The 24,796-nt window shown below is 36.3% G+C and overlaps 1 long non-coding RNA gene across 3 annotated transcripts in view; it reads left to right on the top strand.

Moving 5' to 3' along the window:
* Positions 1 to 615: 615 nt before the first annotated feature.
* Positions 616 to 24,796, top strand: part of LOC121324766 — a 42,223-nt gene continuing 18,042 nt past the window's right edge. The window contains exons 1-2 of one of the 3 annotated variants that reach the window (XR_005951267.1): positions 616 to 751; positions 23,701 to 23,795. This is a non-coding gene — a long non-coding RNA (uncharacterized LOC121324766). Of the gene's footprint in view, positions 752 to 23,354; positions 23,480 to 23,700; positions 23,796 to 24,796 lie in introns of those variants that run through there. The other 2 variants (XR_005951266.1, XR_005951265.1) reach the window with 2 other exon arrangements.

Below are 24,796 nucleotides of genomic sequence, written 5' to 3'. Positions count from 1 at the left end.
GGTCCACATGCGTCGTCCAACCAACCTGAACAACCTGGGGCAAATCTGCCAAGAAGAGTGGGCCAAAAACACTCCGACACTGTGTGCAAAGCTGGTACATACTTACCCCAAAAGATTAAAGCTGTTATTGCAGCGAAAGGTGTCTCTACCAAATATTAATGTGTGGGGGTTGAATACTTATGCAAGCAGATATTTCAGATTTTTATTTTTCTTAAAAATATTTCCCAACATAAAACCAATGTCACCTTACAATAATTGATTTTGAGTTTAAGTGTTTTAAAATAAAATATTGAACAGAACGAAATTTCAATGTACCATTTGTAATTCAGTAATATGAGAGAATTGGTCAGGGGTCTGAATACTTTTAGAGAGAGAGAGAGAGAGAGAGAGAGAGAGAGAGAGAGAGAGAGAGAGAGAAATTGTATAATTGACATTTTTAATACCATGTTAATTGTACCTGACAAGATGGCATTGTTACAGAACATTGATAACATTAAATGTTAAATAAATCCATTACTGCCATACCGAATTGTGTTATTGTATTTATATTTTGTCACTCAGTTAAAGTGGTCCCCACCCCCTTTTTGAAGTGCTTTGAAAGAAAAAGTGAAAGTGAAATCAACTGAATACTGGGTATGGGACAGAAAGAATAGCCACATGCATTTCAAATAATGGATTTTAAGCTTTTAAAATGGATATATTGGAAGTTATGTCTACAAAAAAAGGATCCATTTGATTTATTTTTAACAAGGTAAGTCTGATTATACGTTATTTCAAAATAAAAAGTACAACTGTATACAGAATAAATGCAAAATAAACCAAAAATGGAGTTTGAAACCAGTGTATTAGTCTATAACACGTCTTCACAGTTTTAGACTACAGATATGAAAGTATAATGAATACAAAGTAACAAAGATTATATAAATGCTATTCCACAGATTTGTTGTTTACCATCTAGGCATTCCCTTACAGAGGTGAATTCGAAAGTAAAACGTATGTAAAATGGATAATTTAATAAAAGCAATTGAATATATTATACTTCATACCATTATTAAACTATATAAAGTATTACATTGTTGCAAAGTAATTTGAAAGATAATGTAAAGATAGTTGTTTTTATATACATGTATTTAAAAAAAACATACTTTTTATTTTCACTTTCTGTTTTGAGAGCAAATGCTTTACTATCTTTGCCAAATAAAATGTGACTTGAACTTTAAGAACATCATATTAGAATTTATTAAATATGTGTTTATACATATATGTATGTATGTTGGTGGTGAATGCATATCTACCATCAGATCTTTGTGGTGCATGATTTACTGCTTCAGGTTTAAGGTTAGAATTTTAAAAAAAGCATCCACTTGCACAAAATATTGTTTTTGGATTCATAAACAGTTATTTGTGCAGTCACGTTTATTTTTATTTACCTAAAATTTAAATTTTGCAAAAGTATAATACAGTGCATACATTATGTCAGTAATTAAATACTGATACTGTAATTAAACATAGCTATGACAGATTACACTTTCATTGCATTTCAAATCATAGGTTTGAATACTTCATGTCCCTCTGATATTTGACTTCTTTGAGACTGCAAAGATGACCGATGCAAATTGAGCCAGCTTTTTTGGTGGTTTTAATTTAAAAGGCTAAACTATTTCTATTTCCATTTAAATATGAAAATAAAGACTATAAGAAAATGTTTGGTACGTTATATAGACACACGCACGTGCACACACACACACACGCACATGCACACACACAAACATACAAACATACAGTAAGTGCATTATTTTTACTTGACCTATATTTAAGAATCTTAAGAGCACATGTCATGAACAAAAACCCTGGTATTTGTGACATGATTGATGCAGTCATCATGCACCTTGAATTAAGTAAATCCTTTGGTTTTCAATGTGTTGTTTTAATGAAAATTAATTTTAACTTTTAAAATAGATGTTGTAATTACAGATCATCAAAATGTGGCTTTCACGTGCTACACGTGATAAGAAAAATCCTCACTTACTAAATGTAAATATCTGTACATTCAGAATGTGTTACTTCTTTAAATTATTTTATAAAATGTCCACATTTTGAGTTCTCACCAAATGCAAGATGTTCCAGTCCAAAGTAAGAACATTTTAATTACATGCTGCACCTTGGAATAAACACCAGGATATGTAACAGCAGTTTGTGTTGAAAATGTACAGACTTTTCATAATTACCGTGATCCAGTGTTTTACCACAATCGCCACAGTTTTATTTATTTTTAATTGCATCTTCAGTTTTTCTCAAAGCAGGAATCTGTTTTATCTGATCAGTTTTCTCATTGGTTTCCAACACTGTTACGTCAGTAGGTTTGAAACATTGGGGTCACTAAACTAAAGATGTTGAATATTTGGGTGGTCATTGAATAAAACTGTGTCAATTGAAATGGCATTTTTCTTATCTTCAGACTTACTTGTTCTGGAAATTCAAACCTTGCACAGTTGATAACTAAAGAAATAATAAATACAGTTAAGTCATTTTAAAATTGTGACTGTGTGTTCCCACTTTTGGTACCAAGCATTGCAGACTGACCTTTTTCACCCTGTCACACCTCCACATAAAACATATCCATTTACATTATCACAAAAGTTACACAGTATTACCTGTGCTGGAGTGAATCAATTAACAATAACTACAGATGCATTACATTAGTATTAAAACCTATGTTATTTCAGAGTTTCCCAAGGATAATACTATGAAACACAATTTTTGTTTCTGGGTAGTAAGTGTTATTTCCTAATTGCTTATGCCTCAAAAGTATAGAAAATGGCTATTATTCCCCACAAACAAAAGATTTAGAAGTGAGTTGTTTTTTGAGATTTACAATTATACTGTATTTACAGTATAATTGTAAATCTCGAAAAACTACTCACTTCTAAATCTTTTGTGGTCATCTTTGTATTACTTTAGTATAAATACATGTCAATTTGGATTCATATGTTGTTTTTTTCTGACTTTATGTGAACTAAAAGACACACATTTGCCCATGTCCCCACTGGAAATAGTGATAGTTTGAAATATCACTGTCCTGGTCACAAAAGCAAAGTTTGTGGGGAATAATAGCCATGTTCTATACTTTTGAGGCATAAGCAATCAGGAAATAACACTTACTACCCAGGAACAAAAACATTATTTTTTTGTTTTGTTACACAGTGTAATCACAGTTGGGATGGCTTACTCTGAAATCCTGCCTCCTGTGTTTTAGCAACTGCTGCTGAGAGAGACTGTTCTGTCTTGGTTCTGTGTCACAAGGTTTCCAATGAAAGCAGAGTGCTTGGAAACACTGCTGCTCCCGCCCTCAAAGTTTCTCCTCGTTCCTGCTTTCCTTCTGGCAGCTCAGGCTCACATTTCTAAAATGTTTTCGCCTTCTTTATATAAAATGAAAACTGCTAATGCTGCAGACATCTCAGGAAACACTAAGGTGCACTTAGTAGTTATTGCATCAATTAACATAAAAATAGAATATTTTTTAATATCAATGTTTTGTTTCCTTTTAGAGAAAGCATCTCTAAGAAAAGTTAACTGTAGAACCCCCACAAGATACCATAATAAAAGCAGCTGTAGTCAAGCCTAGTAAAAGTATCCACCAGCATCATAAACCACACATGAGTATGAAAAAACATTGTAAAAAGAGTCAAGCGTGGTACATGCACCCTGTAGGCATGGTGAAAACAGTAAAAAACTAAAGAATACTGCACAGATGTTACTGCAGTGAAGGGTAAAGCATTAAAAAATGATTTGTTACACGTTGCCTATGTGCTGTATTGTAGAACATTCTATTGCAGCTTTCTGTAATCTTGAGTTAGATGTGTGTTGGAAAGGGTTTTTTATACATTCATTGGCAAAATTGCTGTAGGAAAAAAGTTACAATTTTGCATTTGGAAAACAAAAAAAGTGTGTAAGTGTGTGGGTACTCAAATAATCAAATGGCAATGAGGGTAAAATGATCTCTAAACTGTTACGTAAATGACAGCGTGTTGTTTAAAGAATGCAGGGCTGTTCTGTGAATGGTCCTGAATTCCTTTTGAGGTCTTCAGGTTCATTTTCTCCCCTGCGCTGCAGTGACTGTGCTGTTTCATTCAGCATTCCATGTGTTTGTCATACTTGGAAGTCATTGCTCATGCTGACTTTTACTCACTTGAGTGTTATTGTTTGTTATTTTGCTGGAATTCCAAAACTATCAATTTATTTTACTTAAAAAAAAAAAAAGAAAAAAAATGTACCCAATTACATTGCATATTAAAGAAAATAGAGACGAACTGTACAGTTAGCCTGGGTTTATTTCACATGATACCTTTTTTAATGCAGTTATTTATAAATTTAGTTACATGACCGAATACAAACAAAGTATTTTAAAAAGTGAAGCAGTGTTTGTTGAGATATCTGAGTACAGTCAGCACTCGGATATAAGACACACAGATACATGTCAGTTGCGTTTTTACACCTTGTGTTAAGAAACAAATAAATTCCACATTAAAATGCACAAAAGCAACACATATATATATATATATGAAACAAACTCATGCACATTTGATTTCTGACTCCGTCACCAGTTTTCTGATACAAAGCCAATCTCTTCAACATTACAATTTATTTGATTATCCGTCACAGCCGTAGTATTTTTTCTCCCATGCGCAAATAAGTCTGTCTTTATAGTGCAGTTACACAGCGCTTCATCTAGTTTAACATGACGAAAATGCAGCATCAACAGAGCGAACAAGGCCAGCTACTGTAATGTAAAACAGTTAATAATTAAACGGTTTTAGATACTGTGATGGATTTAAAAAAAAAAAAAAAAAAAAAAACTTGTGTTGCTTTTGTGCATTTTCATTTGCAAGTGAACTGTGACATTAGGGTCTTATCGAGCACTGTATTCTGGAATTTTGCATACTGACTTTGGATACTGTTTTAATTCTGGAAACTGTTGTTTTTCTGTTTTTTTTTTAAATCTTTTGCTAAATTGCATTAACTTTCACGTTTTACACAGTTCTGTGCATGGGTAACATTTCAATTTAATTTTGCTGTTGGGTCGTTAATGGGGAATTTTACATACTGTTACAATACGTACTGGATTTAAAAGTATGTATTACACTTACAGTCCACGTGTCCACATTTGGCAAGTGATATTTTCAGAATCATGTCGTTCTAAATTAAAATACTTCCAGTATTTTACCAGCTACAGTACATCTAAATGGACGCCTACTAATTTTAAAACACGCTCCTTTCAGCTATGTATTTTTGACATTGTATCGTTTTAGTTTTTCCTGAAAAACGGACAAGGGTTGGAACGGGGCATAATGAAATAACCTGATCTACGTCACACTCTTTTAACTGACACTGAAGTCAACATTTTATAGGGTTGGATATAGGCGTGCTGACAGTAGAGTAACACAGAGTATTAGCAGTACTTAGCTTATCCTTTGGAAGGCAGTATCACTCTTCTTAACACATTTTAGTAAAGTCTTTGTGCCCTTGGTGCAGCTTTTAAAAAAAAAAGGTTTCTTTTGGCCTCTGTACTTTGAGTGGAAATTGGGTATTTATTTTCAAGGGTTAACGGTCTTTGGAGCACAGCTAACGTAGCTTGGAGTGTTTGTGGTTTGAGTCAAAAACCTGAGAACAAAACAATTTTCTTTGTGAACATGACTCTTCTCTTTACATTTATTTATTTATTTAAACCTTTGAGACTGAGGCCTCGTTTACAAGGGGTCCTGAAAAACAATAAAAAGGACAATCCCAAAGTACAAACAGCACGGTTAAAACATGTGTTTCAAATGTAATTAGCAGCATCATACAGAGATCATGGAACCTAAATAAGATAGATATCTATTTGATAATGTGGACTGAAGGAAAACCGTCTGTAGGAGGTGATAAGCAATTCCCGAATATGAACTTTATAACCAGAGAAAGAACGGTATCGAATTTCTGTTTCAGTCACTGACGGAGACCAGCAAAACTACATCTGTCAAGTATTATAGTCAGGGCTTCTGGTTTTTGGTTTTTATCTTCCATCTCCCTCCCTAAACCTTAATTAATAGTTGTTAAGCCTTAACGGAATACCAGATTGTTTAAATTAGCGACACACTACTAGAAACTAACGCAGTGGAAATTAATAAGCTGAATTTGTCCATTAGAGCCAGAACAAAATGCAGGTTCAGATAGAATCAGGTGAGATCTGTTAGTGGGAATATCACACAAACCTCTGTTCTCAAGCATTAGAGAGTTCTTATCATACTAGATTAACTATTAAATTGATTATTAGAAAATAAAAATACAGAATCTTACAAGTGGTTTTAAATGGCACTAGATAAAAGGTTCCACATCTAAGACGCAGAACCTTTTTTGCTCAATTTCTTTCACCGAAGAGTACAACAAATAGTCAAAATTTGCTTCTAGAGCTTAATTAGTAAAAACAAGATCTGGTCATTGACATAATATTGTAGCGACCCGGACAACTAGGGGCTCGAAAGACCCACTGCTGTGGGTGTTATGTGTTGTGTGTGTTGTTAAGCTGGTATGCATGTGAGTGTGCATGTGCAGACGGGAGTGAATGGGGTTAGTTAGATTGCATGGCTGCAGACGACTGTGTGTGTGCTTGTAAAAGGCGTGTGTGTGTGAGTGGTAGAAGGGAGCCATTAAAAAAGTGAGTGTGACCGCTTTGAGTGCAGTGTATGAGGGGAAGCCAGTTCTGTTTGTAGTTAATAAATAAAAGACTAAACAACACTCACCTTGTCAGCGACTTCATTGCTGGCGCCGCAAAGAAAAGGGACAGCGCTATCTGTCATCACTGGAGTTTTTTGTCAGTATGTTACACACATAGCTGTATTAAGAGTCAGCTGTATCTTTTTCGTCCCCTGTGCAGCTTCTGGGCAGTTTTAGTAATAAAGCTATTTATTGCACAGAATGGGAAATTAAAGCTTAGTCCGGTGGTTTTTTTTAATAGTGTTATATTGTTCTCACAGGTGTGAGTAATGACGACTGGAAGTGAGAAGCAGTCACAAATCAATTAGCAATGAAAATAAAAGAGGGGAGCCACATTCTGAAAATTGATTTTTGGCAATCTTTTTTTTTTTTTTGTGATCAAATTTTTATTTGGAAATGGGAAATACAATACAATAATACAGTACAACAAAACATTCCCATTTTCCCCCCATATCCCCCCTCCCCTCTCCCCAGGTGGCGGAACCCCTCCTACCCCCTCCCCTACACAGGACCCAGAGAACCCACATCAGACATTGAGAGCTGAGGACTGCTCTGTCAGCAATTTAATAGTATCTGCGGCCACTTCCCAGGCCTGTACAGTCCCAGAAAGCTCCATATAAATAATGTCTAGGAGTGCAAGGGACCATTGACACCAGGGAAGGGAATGTGGAGGCTGCCTGCGCAAGGCTGTCGTTTTTTTAGCAGCAGTAAGGCCAGCAAGCCAGATCCTGTTTTGTCATCTCCGAGGGGTTAGATATATTCTGTGAATAAAATTTAAATGGATCAGCTGGTGATTAGGGTTTTTGGAAGCACAGCATAGATTATCCCAAACAGTATCCTAGCAGATTTTTGGCAATCTTGAACAATTTCTCATAATGCATGAACAGCCACACCGCCCATTTTATGGAATCTTGTTCAGGTTGGATGCTAAATGCTTGCTCTTAATTATTTATTTTTGTGGCTGCTTTGCAATGCAATACAATGTAAGCAAAGGATAGCTAAGATCACATGCACTCAGGTGGGGTGTGACTAAAATAGCCCAAACTAGAATCATGTTGCCTGACACCATTCCACACTGTCATCACAGCTTCTGCACTGTTTCAATAGAACCCGAGGCAGGACCTGCGGTGTAATTGTGCATTAATGTGTCCAAATTAGCACACTACTACGCTTCCTAGAAGAAAGGTGAAAATGGACAATGGACCTCTGTTTTATGTTTGGATGGACCTGTACAGTATTTACTTGCTTCAGTTACAAAGTGAATATGAACCAAGTTTGTGCCTAATTTAACTGATTTGCCACAAAGGTCAAAGGTTTCCCAAAAAAGCCATTAATGTTTTATAAAGGTTTGTAGGCCTGTGACAGGGTACAGTACATTGCCAAGGTTCCACTGTGTTCAAACAAAGGGTGACATTTGCCTATTCAGAATATGTGCCCGTCCAGTTCGACTTGGTTTGTTGCAAATCAGTATTATTTTAGCTGTTTACCACACAGTGCCTTGAGATTCCTCTCCATGAAAGATGCTCTAGAAGTGTTTCTTTTTTTTCACATTGTATTGCATTGTATAACTTATATCTTGGCATATATAATGTATTCCTTCTGATGATCCTTTGTGTCAATAGAATTATGAACTAACACAAACATCAAAAGCAGTTAACACAATTGCAAAACTGTGCATGCAATAGAACTTAAAATAATACAATTGCAAAACTGTACTTGCAATAGAACATAAAATACTACAATTGCAAAACTGTGCATGCAATAGAACATGAACTACTACAAAGTTAATTTGTACCCCCTCGTAAAAAAGTACAGCTGTTTTCTTGGGAATTTTTATCTATCTATCTATCTATCTATATATATATATATAGTAACACGGCAGGGAGGGGGTTAATATCCTCCCTGCCAAAAACATGTGAGAATGCACATTTGTTGTTTGCGTTAATTGGTTAATTATTAGTTATCCCTTGCACCTGGTGTTCATTGTAAATTAAAGCTAGGTGCAGGGTATTTAGAGGAAGCAGTCAGTGTGCTCAGGGTGTGTGAAGAGCCCGGTTGATGGTGCTTTCAACTGTAAGAAAAAAAGTAGTGTGTAAAATACTTTTTGTGTGTTATGTCAGGTAAACAGCTTAGCTGTCCTGCCTGTTAATCAGGGACCTGCAATGGGTGTAGTTAGTGCTTGTAAGAGCTAGGTGTTTATTTTGTGTTTTGCTATACTGTGTTTATTAAAAAGTTCAATTTCTGTGTGCTGGGCCCTGTTTTAAAGGGGCAACGAACTGTAGCAAGTTGCAGCTCGGTTGCTAATATATGTATGTATGTAATAGTCTAATCAAGTTGGAGGTCATTTCTCAGGCTTACCTGTTACAATGCCCTTCTTTCTTAGTTTTCCCCCCCAGGTGCTACTTATGTTTTTATCATGTTTTATTCTGCATCATACTTTTTTATCCTTTGTGTTTTGCCATGGCATACTTTCATGAGCAGAATAATTTTAAATTCAAATACCTGCTGTATATGAATGCCAGACGTAGGCTTTGGCATAACATTAAAAAAACCTGTCGGTTTTAGATGAATGGCTGAAGACCTGTGTAAAATAAGCCAGTGAATGGAATTGTAAGTATCAGAATGTTGTGTGGAATACTGCTCTTCAGAGCTCTAATACTTGCTTGCATTCCCTCGGCTGCAGCCTGTGTTCAGTAGATCAGATGTTGGTCTTGTGCTAGTTGATTTAAAACGTAGGCTTAGGTCTCACACAAGTGATTTAAAATAAATCACTCATCGTGTCGTAATGAAATATGTGCACAGTCACTGCCTTGGTCAGTAGAGAGCCAGAGAGGAGGGAGGTAAATACCTCCAGTCTAGCACTGCAACTGGGATTGAGTCAAACATGAGTGCATGTTTGTATAGAGGGGTCACTCCTACTGACTCCATAAGGCATGTCAAACCATTGGCTTTCTACAGTAGCATTCTCCATCCCTTCTGAAATCAAGCAGACCCACCTGGTAGAGTAGAGATCCTTACATAAGTTTACCACTGTATTTTTTTATGTTTGCGCTTTCACTATGCTTTTTCCATAGTTATGCTGCACATTTACCATGGCTTACCCAGGTTTGCAATGTTTTTTTTTTAATATGCTTTACCATACTGCTCTGTGCTTACTTATGCTTTACTGTGCTGTCACTGTGCTTTATTACACTTTGCCATGTTTTTACTATAAGAAACTTTTTATAAGGCTTGAGCAATAGCTCATCTCCACAGCTGCAGCTTCTGGTCCATGTCATGTTAATGTGCTGGCATGCCTAACATATTTGTGTGGGTTACCTGATGCCATACAAAGTAGGTGCAGCAGAGTGTGTGGAATTCTGCAGAATGTATTGCTGCTAGTTACTTCTCATGTTAGAGTACATGTCCATGTTTTTATGTCCACTTTAAAAGTATTGTAACAATTTATCATACTATCATAGCAAAGATAGTGCCACCTTTATGATCATTGTCAATGCAAACAAGCTTATACCAGGAACTGCCACAGTTGTAAAACTGGTTTTGCCAGCTGCTTACGGGAAAAGCTGTTTTTCTGTAATGTCCTTAGTTAATCTGTAAGCTTTTTTTTTTTTTTCTTAAACGGCATGTTGCCAGTGGAAGGTATGCAACAGGGCAGAGGCTGGGCATACACCCTGCAAGCGAGCATAAACTACAATGTTGAAGAGCCCAGTTGTGACCCGGATCTCATAGATCGTTGAGGTTAAAGGGAGACGAGTGTAACAGTATTCTGTGTTGCACAGCCTTTTCAGATTCTGTCCTGTCTCCTGTTAGCGAGATGAGATGAGGTTAAAAGCTCTAAAACCACAGGTGCAGACGAGCCCGGATCTTTTGCATTATGGTTTATTTGCTCGCTTGCAGTGCACAGGCCCAGCCTGTGCCCTGTTGCACTTGCACACTGTCTGAGTATACATGCCTAGCCCAGATTTATAGTTTGTGTATAGCTGTGTGAAGGCTGACTGATTTGCCGTTTATACATTACAACCTTTTTAAATTAAACATACCTTTCACAGCAGGACTACACTTACCAGCAGTTAGTGTGTAAACCTCCTCACAGACATCATCTTTAAATCAGGAAACAGGAAATGACACAGACTCTGTAGTCCACCAACAGCATTCTGTAGAAGGTGATAGTTTATCAATAAAGATAGTTGTTTATCTGTAAAGCTTTTTTTTTTCAGAAAGCATAAAATGCTAAGCCTTTAAAAGTGATCTTGGGGGTACAGATTAATTAAATACACCACTATACAAACAGGTCCTTTATAACTAAAATTGAATGAATTCCGGCCTGCTTTTATTCAGTGATGAAATGCATCTTTGCTTGGCGGTAATGCACCTCATCCACAATGTTAAACACTCCCATCATACATTTACAGTTGAAGAGCTAAGTCAAATCAGCATGCACCTTCTGCAGAAGGTGATAGTTTATCAGAAAAGACTGTAGCACATTTGAACTTTGTACTGAAAAATTACAGTAATCTGATTACATTTTTCAGTACAAAAAGAAGAGACAGACTCCCATTAGGTAAACTTAAGCCATTGCCCCACTGGATACTTTAGAATTGTGTCCATTTTTTTTTCTTTAATTTAACTACGAAGCATTAGAAGCAATGCATTACTCTCCGAGACTGCATTGTTTTTCTTTTAAGATGAGAATTTTTGTAGTATTAAAAAACAAAAACAACATATTTACATAAAAATTATGAGTATGATTGACGGGTTATCAAAGCACAGATCTTAATCGGCTCCTGAAAAGAATAATTCTGTTATGAATGCAGACCTTGTTTTTGACACGAAAGAAGAATTCTTCCTAAACAAGTCTAACTTGTTGACAGGTATGTGCATGTGAAACTTGCAGCCTCACATGGGAGGCATTATACAGTGTGTGATGTGCTGCTCTGAAGGGTCGTTTTTCATTTTCTAAACTGCAGGGGTTGCTGTGCTCAGTCTATACACCCCAGTACTAGTCAGTCACACTGGATTACAGTAACCACCTGCCCTTGGTTATCCTGGGATACCCCTATATATGTGGTTGATGCAGTCCAGATTAATTTCCTGATATTATAAAATCCCAAATCCAGCATTGGCTTATTCCAGCGATAGGATGATATAAATGTGCTGGGAAATTTAAAAAACAAAACAAAACAAAAAGAAAAAAACTGTAGACTTTTTTTCCCCTTTACTTTGATTTAAAACCAGGTTTTGCAGTATCCATTGCCTGCCATCTGTGGCTATGTGGAATAGTGAGCCAGTTCCCACTACATATTTGAAAGGTCTACTGTACTGTAGGCCCATTTAAGTAGGGTTACCTACTTATATGCCTCTGTGTACACTAGCACAGTGTGGGACATTTCAGACACTTCACATTGCAATGCATTCCAGTACATTTTACCTATCACAGGTACCTATCATCAGGACTACACTTACCAGAATGCATTGGGCTGTGAGATGAAAATCCTGAACTGTCCTTATGTTAATGGAGTCATATGCAAACCCTACTGAAGGCATCTGTTGGGTTTGAAAAAAAACTGCAAGGGCAATCTTGGTGGAAGCAAGTACAGTCAAAATGCAAATAAATTTGATGCTGTGTTTAAACGTGACACGTGCTTAATGAACACACACATACTGAAGCTGGGTCTTTTGCAGGCTGGTAAAACCTTATTTCTTTTTCAGATGTTTATGTCAATGGTGTGGCTCTTCAACAAAAAAGTTGGACAGCTGTGGTCTAGGTTATATAACTTGTATTATTAGCATTGCAGGCCTGTGAGCATAGTTCAATGACCATATGTCACTTTTTTGAAAATCAAGAGGCTTGTCAGCATTGCTCTGTAGGACCCTTGGAGGGGAGTTTTTATATGAAATTACCTTTGTAATAAAAACTAAACTCATGTAGTGTGAATAAAAGGGATGTTCTGCACAGCCTGTAGCGCCTAGTATACCATTCTCAGTATCAAAGCAATGTATCTGATTATACTGGCCGCTGATCTGCACATCAGGTTAAACTCTAAAGGCCCTGCATTCTCTTGGTACACTCTTTTTTATGATTATAATATTAGCTTACCTAGTATAGTCTTATTAGCAGAGATAACACACAATGAGTCAAGTGATCCGCTGCATGATTCAAGATTAAAATGTTAACATGCTTAAACCTTTAATATATATATATATATATATATATATATATATATATATATATATATATATATATATATATATATATAAGCTAAATGCTGTTTTCAAAAGTCTGTTTTCAGACTTCCCTCTGAAGGGTTACGCTACTCATCATGAGTGCTGTCGAACTCCACAGTTTTTAAACAAACATCTGTTTTGGTGTCTAAGTGAGTAAGTTACTTACTGCAGTGCAAAGTCGAGATATATGTGTTTGCCTTTTGAATCAAACATTTAAGTTTGTGATTGAAATTATACTGGTTGACCAAAATACATTTATAAAAGAAATATTCAAATGTTTTTTCATTGACTTAAATAATGTACATGGGTGAGATATGAATAATTAATTAGAAATATATATATATATATATATATATATATATATATATATATATATATATATATATATATATATATATATTATTAGAGAGAGAGAGAGAGAGATATATAGATATAGAAGATATAGATATAGATATAGATATAGATATAGATATATATATATATATATATATGCCTATTTGGTGTTTTACAATGATGACAGGGTGTGTGACTTTCTAGTGTAATAAGAGTTATGTCACGATTACTGTACTCTATTGTGAGTCTTATTATGTGGATTAACCTTGAATGATTAGCTCAATACAACAGTTAGTGAGTTTAAGACTAATCATTTATTAAACATCATATCCAGCATGCAATATGAAAAGACATTGCATGCACACAATCAGCAGTTCTGGAGTGAACAGAGCATGCCGTCTTCATTCCTCTGCTCCAACAAAAGAGCTCCAAACAAGCCTTTTTATACCTAACTTGTGAATACATGTCAGCTATTCTTTTGCATCTTTTTTTCCAGTACAGCTCTGGAATCCTCTTGGTCCTTCTGATAAATATAATCACAATTTATGCCCCCCACCCCCCTGCTAATAATAAAGTATAAGAGACACAAGACACAGGCCCCAATAAACTCTGTTAGCAAGCACGAATAAGGAATGTGCCTTTATCAGTAACTTTGATTGAATTTAAGCAAATATACAGAAAAAGCATAGCAACATATAAAATAAATATTACAAATGTCACAGCGCTTTGTCTAACAATATGAACACAGCATATACAAGGGGGACTCAAATGCATATGAACAGTTAGAACAAAAGGTTGGGCTTTAAAAAAATGTAATATATTTCAATATAAAAAGCATACTTTTAGCTATAATGTATGGAAAGTATAACACTGACTTTGCTACCCATACCTGCCTGGAAAATAAGAAATAAACTGATTTCTTGAATTATTTTTGATACATTTTTCATTGTGGTAGCATCATTCATAAAAGAAAAACATTAAAACTGGAATAAAAGCAATTTCTATACGTATTACCAGCCTATTTTAATTTTAAACACTGATATGAAGATTGTTGCAAAAACACTTATAAATCAGTTTATAAAATGTTTCTCAAAGTTAAAAAATATATATTTTCAGATGCATCGTATAACTTTGACAGTTGACAGTAATCTTCCCAGAGTAATTGTGCTACAGTCCCATCTGGATACTAACAAAAAGCTTTTCAGCACCCTAAGTTGTGTTGTTTGATTCTGTTTGTGTTCTTATTAAGAGTTCTTGTTTTTCAAGAAGGGCACTGCATTGGAATTATTGAAACATGTCTCCATATAATCAATGCTACTCAGAGTGAGGCTTTAGGGCATTTAGTGCCAGACCAATGGACACCCTTCATGCTGTTGCTGTTTTGTTAATCTTGTGACTCATTTAGACATTGCTGTGACTGCAATTGTATACTGGGTGGCACTGCATTTGCTTAGTGACTTTGTCAGAGCTACAAACTGCTGCTATTTAAACCATTCTTTACCAAGTCTGTTTTCCACTGTGTGCAGTTTGCTTGCATATGCAGTTGTCTCCATAGTGACTGTATGACGTGTCTGGTCAACATCTCCACACTCGAAAATTGCCCCCATTGTCTTAATGAAGTGGTTGCTACAGTATAACTTTCCTTATATCTGTTAAGTAGGAACACGTATAAAGTATTTAGAAAGCATGTTTGTTCTTTAAAACCTTTTAAAGGCCAAGAGAGAAATAAAAATGAACATTGCTAAGGGAGCTAAAACCAATTCCAAAATGTTTTTCCAATATTACAACAGCAAGAGAACATTCAAAGAGGAGATTAAATGTTTAAGAGATACAAATGGCAAAATCGTAGATGAAGAAAAAAGAATAGCAAATATATTAAATGATTACTTTTCACAAGTTTTCACAAAGGAACATGCCCCACATGTCATCCAGTTCCTATCCAGTTTTAAATAACTTTAGCATAACTGAGGCAGAAGTGTTAAAGGGACTAGGAGCTCTTAAAATAAACAAATCCCCTGGGCCAGATGAGATCCTCCCAGTAGTACCCAAAGAAATGAAAGAAGTAATTTACAAACCGCTAACCAAGATCATGCAGCAGTCTCTTGACACAGGGGTGGTACCGACCAGACTGGAAAATTGCAAACGTAATACCGATCCACAAAAAGGGAAACAAAACTGAACCAGGTAACTACAGACCAGTAAGCCTGACTTCTATTATATGCAAACTTATGGAAACTATAATAAGATCCAAAATGGAAAATTACCTATATTCTAACATGGTCCTGGGAGACAGTCAACATGGTTTTAGGAAAGGGAGATCGTGTCTAACTAACTTGCTTGATTTTTTTGAGGATGCAACATCGATAATGGATAATTGCAAAGCATATGACATGGTTTATTTAGATTTCCAGAAAGCTTTTGACAAAGTCCCGCACAAAAGATTAATTCTCAAACTGAACGCAGTTGGGATTCAAGGAAACACATGTACATGGATTAGGGAGTGGTTAACATGTAGAAAACAGAAAGTACTGATTAGAGGAAAAACCTCAGAATGGAGTGTGGTAACCAGTAGTGTACCACAGGGATCAGTATTAGGTCCTCTGCTATTCCTAATCTACATTAATGATTTAGATTCTGGTATAGTAAGCAAACTTGTTAAATTTGCAGATGAAACAAAAGTAGGAGGAGTGGCAAACACTGTTGCAGCAGCAAAGGTCATTCAAAATGATCTAGACAAGATTCAAAACTGGGCAGACACATGGCAAATGACATTTAATAGAGAAAAGTGTAAGGTACTGCATGCAGGAAATAAAAATGTACATTATAAATATCATATGGGAGATACTGAAATTGGAGAAGGAATCTATGAAAAAGACCTAGGAGTTTTTGTTGACTCAGAAATGTCTTCATCTAGACAATGTGGGGAAGCTATAAAAAAGGCTAACAAGATGCTCGGATACATTGTGAAAAGTGTTGAATTTAAATCAAGGGAAGTAATGTTAAAACTGTACAATGCACTAGTAAGACCTTGTCTTGAATATTGTGTGCAGTTCTGGTCACCTCGCTATAAAAAAGATATTGCTGCTCTAGAAAGAGTGCAAAGAAGAGCAACCAGAATTATTCCGGGCTTAAAAGGCATGTCATGTGCAGACAGGCTAAAAGAATTGAATCTGTTCAGTCTTGAACAAAGAAGACTACGTGGTGACCTAATTCAAGCATTCAGAATTCTAAAAGGTATTGACAGTGTCGACCCAAGGACTTTTTCAGCCTGAAAAAAGAAACAAGGACCAGGGGTCACAAATGGAGATTAGACAAAGGGGCATTCAGAACAGAAAATAGGAGGCACTTTTTTACACAGAGAATTGTGAGGGTCTGGAATCAACTCCCCAGTAATGTTGTTGAAGCTGACACCCTGGGATCCTTCAAGAAGCTGCTTGATGAGATTCTGGGATAAGCTACTAACAACCAAACGAGCAAGATGGGCCGAATGGCTTCCTCTCGTTTGTAAACTTTCTTATGTTCTTATGTTCTTATGATTTTGTTATTGGTATAAACTATTGGTGTCAATTTTTATTTTTATTTATTTTTTGTATTATTAAACCTGCATGTTTGTGAGGCCAGTATTAATCACAGGAGTTATGTCATTGCAAATCTATTTTACAGAGGTACATTCTTTGGCCAGTGATCTCAGTGACTACCGCACCCAGTTTGAGAGTTTAGGAGCTGAGTGTACACGCACTAGTTTTGTTATTAGTGAATGCAGTTTTGTCATGTGATTTACAGTAAATGCACTCCCTTTCCAATAAATTCTCCTAAGAGGATGATACTTCAGAGCATGCATAGACTTCACACACAGGGTCCTGGTATATTGAAGTGCTACAGCAGTATATCATGGGACGCACATACAGAAGACAAGGATTAACGCTACTGGTCCCTAGAGACAGGACCTGCTCCTTACATGCATGCTGTGCATGTGGTCATTTTGTATAGATTTGATTGTTTCTTCCTCATGGTTATGGCCTATACTATTTTTTGTAGGTTTGCATCCTCAAACACTACCTCTGCATATTAAGCATATTTTATAAACTTCACCTATTTTAATATCCTTCCATGACCTCATTGCAAGATTTGAAAAATACAGTATAGAAGGTGGTTCAGTTAGTCCAGTGTTAATATTTTACATTCAAATATTTCATGCTTCTATATTGTGCTCTTTGATTTCTATTGATTTCCAGCTAGCATGGGTAACTAAAAACCTAAAAGCATGGCATTTCAAGTCCTGCTGATTATAGGGTTATAGATCATGTGGTTTTTTTTTTTTTTTTTTTTTTTTTTTATTGTGGAGGACAAATATACTGTAGAAGTATATTGTAATTTTACTGTTAATGTTAGCTTTGCAGATCTAAAATTCATACAGTATACAGTAAAATATTTTGTTTGCATTCCCCTATGAAATGCCAGGCTAATCCATGTTAGACAAACCAATGGTATAAGGTAGGGTTTGTAATGAATATATTATGCAGGCAGCAGTTACTGTATCAATAATTAACATAATTTACAGAGCATTTAATATAAGGAATAATGCACAGTGAGCCTCTTCTTCCAAATCCCAAGCACCCTAAACCCGAGATGGCATTACAGCCTTATATGTACAAAACCAGGAAGTAAACAATTTTATGTAAGTTCCTTTGATGCTTGCTTTCCTCTTGGTTGGTAAAGCTATCCTGAGACCAAAACCAATAAAGTGTATAATCTTTGTGCTATTACAGAACAGCTCAATCACAAGGCTGTAGTTTACAGTATGTATCTGTTATTACTTATTGTTATATCTTTTATTGCTGTCGTTAAAATTGTTAGCAATTGTAAGCAGTTACTGTATAACTTGTTTTTGGCAGATGCTAAGGAATTAGCAAACTGGTCCCGTTTCTGTAGGGGCTGAGAGTGCCATATGCCCTGCCTTCTCAATTCATTATCATCAAACTGAGGTGAAGTATTGCCTTTATGTAATAAAAGCTATTACCATATATTGCTGTTCAAGCTGAGGTTTCCCGTAAACCATGTGCAGTGAGATTCATTAAGACTTTGACACTGATATACATTTTGGGCTCTCACGTGTAGTGGGATTGTTAATGAGAGACCTGCAATTACTGGTGGGGGCATTGAACTTCTACTAGATGAAGCTATTGGAAAGTTTGAAAGAATGGGAAGATACCACAAGATTTGTAGTGGGACAAGGTGTAATCCAATGGAAGGATTTGGAAAAGAGATTGCAGTGTTATGGCATCCTCTAGTTGGAAACCCACAAAAGGATCCTACAGTGTGTTCCAATATCATATCCCTTTTACAATGCACAGTATGGATGTTATTTTTAACTGGGAGAGCTACACAGAAGAGCACTATTGAATCTAAAATCTGGTCTTGTATTTCGCTCGTATTTCTTATGAAACCAAACCAAAAATGTTTTCCTTTGTTGTAGAATTACACATTTCACTCTGAAATATCTTTTGTATTTCTATTCATCTCGAAGCAACACCATGTAAACAGATCTCAGGTGATACAAATGGCACCATACCTGTCGTGCTATTTGTAGAGTACAATTGGACCTTCCCTATTTATACAGTGACATGAAATATATATACGATCAAACCAGGCAAATGACAGCACATGTGTGGTCTTGGGTAGAGAAGGTTGTCCATGCCTTTCTGAGGTTGACAGTAAAAGCATTTTCAATCAAACTGTTGGTAGCCTGCATTAAAACAGGTTTCCATACAGTCTGTGGCACACAATATCACACAAACAAGGTCATGCAAGTTATTGTCACCAGGTAATCTTTCACAAGGGACAGATGCTGTGTTGCTTTAGCTGCAGCTACATTAGGGTAAACGTAATCCATTTTTTATTGACGTTACTCATTTATCAAATTGTTTTAGTGTTATCTGTGAACTGCTGGGCAAAGGGCAGAACAAATAGCTGCTCTGGGAAATGTCGAGACCTGTATTATTAGGTCACGAAGACAAAATAAGGAATTGGGTTATCACTCCACAAATATCAACAAATTGGCTTTTTAAATCTAACCGATAGAGGCTAGATTTTTTTATTCCACGTCCAGCACCTGGCACAGCGATCCTCGCACACTGATCCAGATTGGGGTCCAACACTGGACCTCAGTTGCATTGATTGCCTATGAGAGGTAGCCTATGACAGTCCCCCATCACTGTGTCCATGTCTGTCATTTGTAAATCTAAAATGGCGTAGTTATTACTCGCCCTCCCCTGGCAGTGCATCATGCATGTTTTGTTTTTGAGTTGAGTCAAGCGTTCATATACTGGCAGTAGAGTAGGCAAACATTATATAATAAGCAGTGCTGATAAGAGGGTGTAAAGCCTTCCCGTAAGTGCATACGTGAGGTTGCCAGGGTCCAAGATAAAGGTGATACCCGCCCCTGGTTTCTGTGCTACACGAGTGAAAATAAATGACAGGTCCATTAATGGGTGGCTCCAAGCAATAACATCCCAGCTAAATTAAAAGTCACTGCAATTAACATTTAAAAGCCTTGTTAAGTGGAATGGAACTTTGTTAGTATTTCATAATTATTATTATTATTATTATTATTATTATTATTATTATTATTATTATTACTTAGCACAAAACAAGACAAACAAAACCCTCCCTTAAAACCCAGTATTCGAGTATACATGTAGCGATTCTGCAGTACGACAATAGTGGATTTGAACAAAAAGTTACTGGGTTGTGTTTTGAAGTGCAAAGGCAAATTCTTTTCAAAAATAATAATTAACATTTTGAACAGCGTCATTTAACAATCTTTTAAGTGCAACTTTTATCATTTGGTTTTACTGTTGCAACAGTTTTATCCTCTGTGTTCAATACTGCATTCATTATGCTGTGATTTATTGAAGGTGTACTACAGTTTGGGTTAAATATATACATAAGGGAAGTGGTCCTGGATGTACTGTGCATTGTTTTTTAATGATCCTGCTATACTGTATAACAACAATACTTGTGTCTTGCCACTTTAATTCTGCTTACTAGTCAAGTTTCAGCATACGTTATAGCAGTCTTGTAACATGATCTTATAACACTATAACATAACCTATAACAGTTAATAGCATAATGAATAAATTTTTTTATAGAATGATTCCCAAATTCTGTCTTTTGATTCTGCCCATAAAAAGAATCCTAAACTGTTGTGACATAAATTATATATTCATAAACAGGGACATTTTTCTATTTCTTAATAAGATTATTTTGCCTTTTATTGCAACTGCGGAACCATTCAGTGGAGCCAAAATCATAAAGGCGTACTTGACCTGAAACCACCAGACAGAAGGGGTACAGTTTTAAAAAATGGTTGAAAACCACTACTGTAGAGTAAATGGCTGGATATCTCTTGTAAAGGTGTACTGCAGTATCAGAGCACGGTAAAGTACACAAGTGGGATAAACCCTGGAAAAGCAGATTCAACTTCAGAATGACCATGAAAATGTACAGCAAAAATGTAATACAAAATTAGCAAGAATGTGTAAAACTAAACAACATAGCTTTCAGTTCCCTCGTAGCACACTGACCTCTTACACTCCCCTGAGGAAAACAATGCCTGTGAAAGATTTTGGCAACAGCATGCAGACAGCCACTAGAGGGAGGATGGGCAGAAAACATCGTTTTTATGATTGCTGCTTCTGTTTGTTTAAAATACACAGGAAGCTGTTTAGCGCCACTCAACCCAAATAGAACCCAGATAGCAGAAAATTAGCTCCAACTACTAACTTTTTAAAAACATTTTAGTTTATTTATTGTCAGTTTAAGCCCTTGAATTACTGTTTTGACTGTTTTGATTGTCTCCCTGTGCTCTCTTTCCCTCAAGCACATTCAGCATTGCAACCACAGCATGTCAGATAACAGTTACTTCACAGAAACATCTAATTTGTGTCAGTTCTTATAATGTGATCTCCTTTCTTCTGATCTGCACTGTCTTTAAAAATATACTTATTATATAGTCTTATATTTCACAGGTGATTTCCTTATGGTATGAACTATATTTACTCAGTTAAACCTAGGGAAATACCACAAGGCAAATGTTTTCTGTTTTTGAGGGGGTTACCCAATCCGCACTGAGAGGGAACTACCATATATTTATTTTAATCCTGACCACATTCCTCTGTTTAATGTACAGCGCACTACTTGGAGACTGCAAAAAAGCAAGTACTGTAGTGTGTGGTATACAGAAACTCCAAAAAATACATACAAATGCTGCACCTGTTGAAATTTCACATTTATTATCTAAATGTGTGTGTGGGGGGGGGGGGGGGGGGGGGGGGGGTATTTATATTTGAAAATAAAGCAGGATATAACATTTTAAATATGCAGAGGGACGTGTGAAAATCCTTTCATATGTAAGGCAGTATAAATGTGTTTAACTGTTTCACTGCTGTGCTTACTGGAAGATGTTAAAAAGTGGTTATACATGGGCTGTAGCCATGTCGTTACAGTGTAGCTGCTAATTAACTAAAAGTGCCACAGAGTTTGATTTCTGTGTTGCGAAGAACAATACGAAGGTCAGGCAACTGCTTGGCTGAGAACCATGTACTGTATTTTATTACAGTGTGGTGGAGGATCACTCCCATGCTGCCCTCTTATGAAATCTTCCAGCAGCGGTCATCTAACAGCTGTTCTGTGGGAATCCTTGAAATCACGACATAGGCAGAGAGTTTTGGTAAGTTCCGGTGTCAAGCAATTGGGATATACATGTAGCATTAAAAACACACACTACAAAAACTCACTGAGTATTACAATTCGTTTTACAGCATCAGGTTCCACTGTGTGGTCATCACTAGAGTCACTTCATTTTTTTTTTTTTACATTTTTTTATTTCACCTTTATTTTACCAGAGATTAAAATCTCTTTTTTTGGGGAGACCTAATCAACAAGGTGGCATATAAAGCAAAAACACACACACATTCAAATGAGCACACCCAATACAAAGAAGTTACAAGAAACGTTTAGGAACAAAAATAGGTCTCGGCTACATTGATTTTTTATTTGTACTCTTTTAAAGGTGTCAAGACAGTAAGTTTCAGTTCTTCCTGAAGTTTATTCCAAGACCATGGAGCTAGAAAACGGAATGCCTTTATTCCAAATTCCGTGCGAACCCTAGGAACTGAACAAATGAGATCTTATATAGTATTTAGTATAAGTACTACCAGGGGTAGTTAACAATGTATTACTTCTCTCTCAAAGCATGTGTTTTTCTTGTAGTCTCAACTTTATTCGTTTATTAAATACAAATAAATACAAAAAAACATTCTTGTCGTCTTCACTGTTTGTGACCAAAACTCACTTCATGGCATAATGGCAAGGAAACTGTGTTGAACTGACCTGATGTGGAGACATGGCCCATTTCTCTACTCTGACACAGAACACCTCAACCCTGTAAGCATTGTCTCTGAGTACAGCAACATGTTGCTTCTTCGTGTAGCGCTTCAGACAAAGATCAGGTCAGGGTGAGATAATAACCCAGGGAGATCTGGAACTGCAAAACACTGACTCTGTAAAGACATGCCAACTGGTATAACAACTGCCAAACATTCTTTCCACAAATCTGACAGGAAAGCAAGCAGGATACAGGTTAGTTAGTTTTCATACAGAGCTTTTTGTGTGATATGTTTGTGTAGATTGCAGATTGCAGACTGCCCGTCTGCATGACTGAATAATGGACCAGGTTTTATCATAAAGGCATATTGGAATGGTACGTATAGTATGCATTATGAGTATTGACCTGTGCACTGTACTTCACTCCTGCACTAAGATCTGCATGGCCAGAGGACTGAATGTGCAAAATGCAAAATGTAATATATTATGAAGATTTGAAGTCATTTTAAGTATAGGTATGTAAACATTGTCATATTTTGCTGTACTAGCTAATGGCAGGTTGTGTCTAGTAAATTCTTCATGTGAAACGTACGTGTGCAATACTTCACATGGCTGTAACCGAGCTTGTGATATTTAGAGAACCCATTATCACACCGGTAGCAACATGCTCACCACTTCCTTGACAAAGCTGCTATTTTGTTGGCCCACTGACAAACAGCAGCTGAAAATAAGTCAACGCGAGCAACAAAGCAGAACTAGAGGAGCGACTCAGAGAAGGCGGCAGGTACTGACTGGAACAAGTATAGAGTAACTTTTTTCAAAAGGCAATGTTTTTTTTTTTTTTTTAAAGCGAGTAATGTCTGTGTGGTCAAAGATCACTGGATTTCCATAGCTACCAACCATGAGGTTGTGTCTGAAACCGTGATACTGCTGGACTGTTACTGGTTTAATTAATGATTTCCTATCCATATTGGTGACCACTTTCCCTTTGTTTTACCATTGCAGATACACTGATGACTGGTGTTTTGGATACTATTCCCACAGGGCTGTCTTTGCAGTTGTGCTGCTCGTGAATCTTTATGGTGGCCAAATCTAATGAGGTAGACTGGTCCTGCACTTATTGTAAATACATGGAAATGATGCAACAATAGAGGCTAGAAGATAGGGTATGGGACAGAAAATGTAACCATAGAGATAAGCAACTGTCAACAGTAAGGGACTTTCATTTTGAGGGACTCGTTTGGTGTTTGGAAATGACCAAGTCATGTTGGACACTGCACGTGACTTTGTTTTTGACAGAGTGGCTCTGTGGGCTGGGCAGTTTGGTGCTTCCCCATCGAAACCTCTTCCTGAGTTTATCATTCACATGTGATCGTTCGTCCCAAAATATCCGAGTAAAGGACATGATTTCTAATAAATAAAATACAATAATGAGGCTTCAGAAAACAGGTTATTTAAAAAATGTAACATGTACATGTGACAGGGTGAGGAGCCCTGTACATGAAAAGGGGGCGGGGCAAAGACCTGCCATAAATGTATTTTGTTTATTTTTAGAACGGGGTACCCCTCCGCCCCTGTGCAGTTAATCATTTTGTATTTGTTTTGTTTTATTATTATTATTATTATTATTATTATTATTATTATTATTATTATTATTGTATTTATATGCAATGGTGTAGCCATATGTTTTGTTTTTGTACTGTGTTGCAGTAATTAATTAATAAATTCATAATAACATTAATAAACTCATGCAGATTGTGGCTGAGGGGTAATGTAATAATTACTAGCTAGTTAAACCCCTCGGCCACGATATATAAGCATGCAGCTATCTGCACTGGGGGTGGGTGTTCGGAGGAGTGAACGAGAGTGAGAGAGGAGGGTAAAAATAAAGATACAAATAAGTATGATCAGTGAAGGCTACTGCCCAGGCTGATCGCATTGTTTAAGGTTTGTAATTTGTTTTTGTTTGACTTTTATTTTTGCTCTGTGAGCAGTGTGTTTTTGTTAAAATATTTTATTTATTTTTGTTCTTTGAAAATAAACGGTTGTGCTGCGCCTTTGCAACTGCAGTTACTTTGTTTTTGTTGCTGCTTCTGGCCTG

This window comes from Polyodon spathula, chromosome 12 (assembly GCF_017654505.1).
Source record: "Polyodon spathula isolate WHYD16114869_AA chromosome 12, ASM1765450v1, whole genome shotgun sequence".
Classification (NCBI taxonomy): domain Eukaryota; kingdom Metazoa; phylum Chordata; class Actinopteri; order Acipenseriformes; family Polyodontidae; genus Polyodon; species Polyodon spathula.
Note: the sequence above shows the minus strand (reverse complement) of the source record. Positions and strands in the feature narration are given on the sequence as shown.